Source organism: Vulpes lagopus, chromosome 16 (assembly GCF_018345385.1).
Source record: "Vulpes lagopus strain Blue_001 chromosome 16, ASM1834538v1, whole genome shotgun sequence".
Lineage (NCBI taxonomy): Eukaryota > Metazoa > Chordata > Mammalia > Carnivora > Canidae > Vulpes > Vulpes lagopus.
This window is the reverse complement of record NC_054839.1, coordinates 49,002,109-49,008,078: the sequence shown is the minus strand read 5'-3', so window position 1 is coordinate 49,008,078 and position 5,970 is coordinate 49,002,109. Positions and strand designations below refer to the sequence as shown.

Sequence of the window (5,970 nt, the reverse complement as noted above, 5' to 3'; positions counted from 1 at the left end):
AACATTTTTAATTCTGGATTTGCAACTTCCATCGTTAGCTTCATGAATTTCAGAATTCTCATTCTATATATAAGTAAAATCACCATATTTTCCCTTTATAGAATAAAAATGAATGGAATATTTGTTATAGGCACTGGCATATAATCAAAGTACGTTGAACATAGGTGGGGTTGGACTAGGTCTCCTGTGGAATGAAAACAAATCATGGCTGTTTCTGCATCCAGGTTGTTGGTGTGTCACTGTAGGTGTCCTGATAGTATGGGATGGTCCAGGTTCTTGGTGTGTCACTGTAGGTGTCCTGATAGTACAGGATGGTACCAAAGATGTATCTTCAGGCAAAGGTAACCCAGTTTTTAAGGAGAGACAATATGGAGATCTTTGTATACAGTTGGTTTTGTATTGAAGAACCTTGCTAAGAAGGACTCTGACAAGCTAGAAAGTTGTGAAAGTAAAGTAGAAAAAAATAATAAAAGTAATAGGTTGCAAAGTAATTGAGCATAGAACAGGAAATGAAAACTATAAGACAATAGGAATTGTCACAATTGAGGTATTTTCACCTCCAAGACTAAGAAAAAGTAGGAAAAACTTGTTGGAGGTCTCTATGTACGTTAATGGCAGAGAACTGAGGTCCAAAAGAGCTGAAACTTTTGGATTTCAAGAAACTTATATTAAAATTGTCTTAAATAGGGATCTCTGGGTGGCTCAGCAGTTTAGCGCCTGCCTTTTTTGGCCCAGGGTGTGATCCTGGAGACCCAGGATCGAATCCCACGTCGGGCTCCCTGCATGGAGCGTGCTTCTCCCTCTGCCCCCCCCCAAAGTCTCTTATGAATAAATAAAATATTTAAAAAATAAATAAAACTGTCTTAAATAAGAAACAACTTAGCTAGGGGAAACACTATAGTACTCTAACTAAAGCAGTCTAGAGTGGAAATGAGATAAAACTTCCAGGTTGAAGAAGAAGAGAAAAATGAAGCCAAAATAAAAGAAGAAAGGAATTTGGAAGATTAAAATAAATATTAGACTAAAATATATTGTCAGAATGGGTTGAGTTTGTAATGGATCCAGAAACAACACGTAGCTAACTAGATAGGTGAGAGACACGAGAATTCCTCCATCAGAAAGAAAAGCCCTTATGTTAATTGTGAGATATCATGAGTAAGGCAGAGCTTTCCTGAAAAGAAAAGAGTATGAAATAGTCTTGCTATACCTGTTGGACACTAACAGATTTTCTGAGTGTTGTAGAGAACAACTGATTATAGTCGATAACTATGAAGTGCTCCAGTTGGGTATAGCATGGTGTTACTTCTGCTTGGAACAACTGGAATGCTTGGAAAATGCAGGAAAAACATTAAAGTTGTTCTAGAAATCCTTTAAAAATTGTTATGATGGAAAACCACCAAAGACCGATCTATATCAAGGGAAATTGTGAGCAAGAGAAACTATTTTCTTTAAGGCTTTACTTGCTTCAAGGTATCTGGAATTATCACAATAGAAATGGTGAAGAGGCTTGTTACTATCTCAGTAGGGCACGTCCACACTTTAAAGAGCTATGCATTGATCCATCATAAGTTCACAATTTGTTGCACTTGGAATTTACAAGCCAGGGAACCTGGCTTGGACTAAAGGCATAGGACAAGCACATGGAACAGATATCCCCCCACATTATCAAGCACAGAGAGAAACTGACACAAATAAGGAAAGAGGAAGAAGAAGAAAAGACACTGACTAATGGGGTTCCTGGGTGGTACAATCAGGTAAGTCTTTGAAATTTGATTTCAGTTCAGGTTATGATCTCAGGGTCATGAGATTGAGCCCCATGTCAGGCTTGGCACTCAGTGCTGGAGTCGGCTTGAGGTTCTCTCTTTCCCTCTTCTGCTGCCCCTCTCTGTGTTCTTTCTCTCTTTCTTTAAATAAATAAGTAAAATCTAAGAAAAGAAAGACACTGATTGGAGAAAATACTCTTTGAAACGAATGGGCTATCTCATTCCTGCAGCCATGCATGGCTATCAGGCCAACACAGACCTACATGAGATGAAACCCTGACAATTGTTCTCAGTCATCTCCAGATGTGATGGTTAAATGACACATATCCTGAAACCAACAACCATCAATAAAGTCCTCTGCAAAATATTGGCCAATTGATGTACTTTGATGGGCTTTGGCATGGTAGTATCATTTTGAAATTCCAATTTTGACAGTTCTTTCTGGTCCAAAAATCTCCACAAAGAATTTTCCTTATTTCAGTTTCCATTTAAGAAATATTAGTTTTTGTCTAGACATTTCACAGTAGTCTCTCCTAATATATTTAAGTTTGTCATCTTAAAAAATGGTAAAATAAAATCAAAAGAGGTTTCCTTCTTTTTCAAATCCATGACTTACATTATATTATGTATGGCAAAACTTTATAATATGTCTAGCCAAAAGATGATTTTAAAAATATGAATATCTTGTGAGAAAAAAATGCAAATAATATTTGAATCAAATTATGATTACTTCAAATGAATAAAGATATTTAAATGTAAACAGTTGCTCATCTAGTTTCTATGCTGGCACTAAAAATGCATAATTTATATTTGCCTCTGAATTTCAATGTTGAGTTACTATAATAAATTACTATTACATAATTTTCCATTTCTAATTTATGGTGACAAAACATAGAATATAATCCATGTATTTTTGTTTACTTATATATATTTTTATTCAAATTCACATTTTAAAATCTCAAAAATATTAAATAATAGAAATATTTTTCTTCATTTCTTCCATAGAACTTGATTGTTATGGATTTTGTGCATTTAACACATTATGCAGGATGGGATTTTTAAAAAATGATTATTTAATACACACAAGCATTTCTCAAGAATAGGTGAGGTTTAAAGAAACTCAGTTGTATGAATGTTTCAACAATGCATGGAACACCTTATTTCATATTAGCAATGTTATATATGAGTGTGAAATTTTCTTGTTTTGCCCACCAAAATGTTTTTTTTTTATGATTTCATTTATTTATTCATGAGAGATACAGAGAGAGAGGCAGAGACACAGGCAGAGGGAGAAGCAGGCTCCCTGCAGGAAACCTGATGAGGACTTGATCCCTGGATCCTGCGATCACGACCTGAGCCAAGGCAGATGCTCAACCAATGAGCCACCCAGCCATCCCATGCCCACCAAAATCTACTTCTTCAATAATAAGCTTGGGCCATAGTAAAGTTTTGTGTACCTTCATATGTAAACAATTAGAACGAATGTATTCCTATGACAAAATATATTCTTAAATTAGTAAGAGTAGTCATAAATTTAAAAATGTGTAGGCTCATTAATGACTGAGCTCCAACAGCTCTCCCCACTGACAAACCCTAAAACTCCTTTCTTTTCCCTTCTTTTGGTTTTGGCTACATCTTGACTAGCAAGGACAGGCTCATAGATTATGGAGGAAAATGAATCATAGATACCAGGATTTTGAATATACGAGTAAGCTGGTATCTGGGAAGATAGAGAAAGGAAAGATTAGTAGATGTTAAAAGATGAATAAATCTCTTTCATCTTTCTAAGAATATCTCTTCACTTGTCTCTCTAATCACCCCCTTCCTCATCCTGAAAGCTAGAGCATGGCCTTTAAAATTTTTGTTTCATATTCTATTATAATAGCAAAGAGGAAATAAAAGCATTTTAAGCTTTGAAAAAATTCTCTTTAGTCATATCTGTACATAAAATGTTATTGTCTTTATGTAAAAATGATTTAATAAAATTTGGTTAGGTACACAGCAATCCCTGGGCATCTTCTTGTGGGGAATAGAATATGGGTAATCTCAGCTGTTCTCCACATGCCCTTTATTCTTCTTTGGGAACTAGGTAGTTAGGCCAGGGATATTATTTCTCATGGAGTTGGCTGTAACACAGGATAGAAATCCTGACTGCATGTGTACTTTTCTAGGCATTGGTAATCTTATACTTACTAATATTCAATCGGCTAAAGCCAGGCATTTGCAAAAGTCATAGTCAAGGGGTGGAAAAAAATATCTTCAACAATTGAAATGGGATGAACATTAAAGTCAAATAGTGAAGAGTGTAGATACATGGATGAGTAAAATAGTGAGGCCATTAATATAATATACTACTGTTCCTCATACACTATTCTGGAATGTTGGAGAAAAGAATTCTAAGAATCATCTAGTAGTAAAATAAGTAAAAAAAGAAAGAAAGAAAGAAAGAAAGAAAGAAAGAAAGAAAGAAATGAAATAAGTTATTTTGACCTACTCATTCAAAAAATTTTCAGTTTTCTAGAAAACTCTCCAAACTTTCATCTCTTATGTAATTTCTACACATTCTCCACATTCTCCAAAGTCCTACTTGTTTCCAATATAATATTCTTTGTAATATGATCACTTTTTTACTAAGATCTTCAGTACATCATTTTATTTTTCCTTTAGTGGGAAGATCTTATAAAACATAAAGCAGAGATATATATTGAATTGAACTGATGGTTAAGGTTGGGGAGAATTGATAGTGTTGTTATATTTCTCTATCCATTTCTATATTTAAGTGTTTTTAAAAATTTAACTTAATCTTAAATTCCAGTATGGTTAACATACAGTATTATATTAGTTTCAAATGTATAATACAGTTATTCACAATTCCATATGTTCCATCCATTTACTTTTAATCTATATAGGTGTGTGTTTGTACTTAAAGTAGCCAGAGATATATGTTAAAAAAAAAAAAACATATTGAGTTGATACAGAAAAAATACCTAATCCTACTACATTATTTTTTTTCTTTAGCTTTCAGCAGATGAAAAAATATTTAGAGTGGAAGGTGGTCTGTAACTTTTCCCCTTTTAACAGGAGAACTAATAAGAATTTAGAAACAGACTGATTCTAAAGGAGGATGAATATTTCTGTAACTAATTAAGAAAGGAAGAAAGTGGTATGAGAAAAGATCAAATTGGTAAAGACCAGATAATAGAGAAATTTTGGTCATGATTTTGGCCTAAAAAGCAAGGTGATTATATTTTTAATTCTGTATGTAATAGTAAGCCCATGGAAGATAAACAGAGTGATGACATAACTGACTTACTTTATGAAAAGAACATACTAGCTCCTGTTTTGAGAAGACTCTAATAAGACAATGACCAGTCTGGGAGACCAGCCTAGTGGTTTGTAGTTATCTTAGCAAATGTAGATGGTAGAATGGGCTTGGGTAGTGTTAAGGAATGTGATATTCACTATGTTTGTTAGAGAATGTTAAAGCAGATTTATTCAGAGGGGGCTACTATAATGGGGTCTTATAGTAGGGGTGATGGATGGAACTCAACTCTGAACAAAATAAGGAAAAGAAGAAGAAATTGAAATTTATAGCCAAGGAGCAGGATGGAGTTTAGGTGGATGGAAAATTACTAAGAGGAATCATTGAGGAAAAGGAGGGATTCTGACTAAATCAATCACACAGGATTCTTGCAGAAGCAAGCCAGGGTGGGATGCTTGGGTGGCTCAGCGGTTAAGTGCCTGCCTTCGGTTCAGGGCATTATCCTGAATCCCAGGATCAAATCCCACATAAGGCTTCCTGCATGGAGCCTGCTTCTCCCTCTGCCTGTGTCTCTGCCTCTCTCTCTGTGTGTCTCTCATGAGTAAATAAATAAATTCTTAAAAAAAAAGAAGCAAGCCAGAGTGATCATATATCACCTGGGGGATCTCAATCATATATAAAGGGTGGGAGATTCTGTTTAAACTGACTTCACAGAATTCTTGTGGGCTTGTGAGGAACATGAGCCCTTGTCCCTCAAGGATGGGGCTCAAGGATGGGGCCTAGTAGAACTCAGAATTTTTCTCAGTATTTTTCAAAGCTGGATCCCATAGAAAAAAAAAATTTTAAACTCTACACTTTTTAAAAAAAAAGATTTATTTATTTATTTATTTATTTATTTATTTACTTATTTACTTATTTATTTGAGAGCTAGAGAGCCCAAACTGG

General features: G+C 34.6%; 1 pseudogene; it reads left to right on the top strand.

The window, feature by feature from the left end:
• Positions 1–311: 311 nt before the first annotated feature.
• On the top strand, positions 312–1,715 carry LOC121476912 (annotated as a pseudogene).
• Positions 1,716–5,970: the final 4,255 nt, after the last annotated feature.